This window comes from Sciurus carolinensis, chromosome 9 (genome assembly GCF_902686445.1).
Source record: "Sciurus carolinensis chromosome 9, mSciCar1.2, whole genome shotgun sequence".
In the NCBI taxonomy this organism is placed as follows: Eukaryota; Metazoa; Chordata; class Mammalia; order Rodentia; family Sciuridae; genus Sciurus; species Sciurus carolinensis.
The window spans coordinates 90,971,052-90,972,288 of NC_062221.1; the positions used below are offsets into that span (position 1 = coordinate 90,971,052).

At 38.8% G+C, this 1,237-nt stretch overlaps 1 non-coding gene across 1 annotated transcript; it reads left to right on the plus strand.

Moving 5' to 3' along the window:
• Window positions 1-687: 687 nt before the first annotated feature.
• LOC124993881 (U6 spliceosomal RNA) lies at window positions 688-794 on the plus strand. Its single transcript, XR_007110395.1, has one exon. It is a non-coding gene; the product is annotated as a U6 spliceosomal RNA (small nuclear RNA).
• Window positions 795-1,237: the final 443 nt, after the last annotated feature.

The following is a 1,237-nucleotide window of genomic DNA, read 5'->3' on the forward strand; positions in this document are numbered from 1 at the left end:
AGTGTCAGGGGTCTGAGGTTTGCACATTTCCCTCTCAGTTGTGGTTTTATAGACATGAGTGTTGAAAGCAGATGCTGCTAGTTTATTTCAGGGCAATCCCTAAGCTACTGAAAATGACAAATCTCAGCAATCACGTTCAGGTTCCCATATCCTTCTACATTGAAAAGAAATGGATAAAACCCTTAATAAGAAAAGCAGCAAATAACTAAGTTTATCCATCATCTCTGCAGCAAGAGCTAATGAAACAGAAATGAAGCCACGTCCATCTTCAGTGGAACTTTTCCCCTATAGACAATGATCCTGTGCTTTCATCACATCCCACTGGAGAGGGTAAATTGATTTTCTAAAGCATCCGTGATTATTCCAGAAACAGAATAATGTCACAGCCTGACATGTTAACCTCCCACCACATTTCTAAGACCAGATCTATACACCTGGAACAAAGAAAGAATTAGGGCAACTTTAGGTCACCTCAGCAGAAAGTCTATTTAGGTCTGAACTATCCCGACAATTGGTTCATTTACCACCTTTGCCTCACCAATTATTTCACTGGTGAATACGTGGCTACCCAAGTTTTTTTCTCTGTGTAAGACAGAAGAAGAGTTCTTAAAAACACCATAACTTCACATAGCTAACATGTGCACTGATCAGCAGCTAGAGTTCTCCCAGGAATAAGATTCCACTTCTGTGCTCGCTTCAGCAGCACATATACTAAAACTGGAACGATACAGAGAAGATTAGCATGGACCCTGCGCAAGGATGACACACAAATTAGTAAAGGGTTCCATATTTTTGGAAATGAGGGATGGGGAGGGGGCGGGGGAAGGAAAGATGGTGGAATGAAACAGACATCATTACCCTATGTGCATGTATGATTACACCTATGGTGTGAATCTACATCGTGCACAACCAGAGGAATGAGAAGTTATACCCCATTTGTGTACGATGAATTAAAAAAACTTAAAAATTTAGAAAAAGATTCCACTTCTTTCTCTTACACTCAGAGAAAACAAAGAAATTCCCCCAGTACCCTGAGAAGTTTCTGCCTACTTGTTTCCATTGCATAATCTTTTTGACAAGTTTTTGTAAAGAATCTTAAAATCAGAAAAGCTCAAACACATTGATCTTAGAATTTCTTTTAAGTCACTGACATTTCCTTTCTCATATAATAAGTGGTGAAAGTCAGTCAATAGTTAAAGAGTGTTTCTTTTCTTTGATGTGGTGTTATGTACGAAAA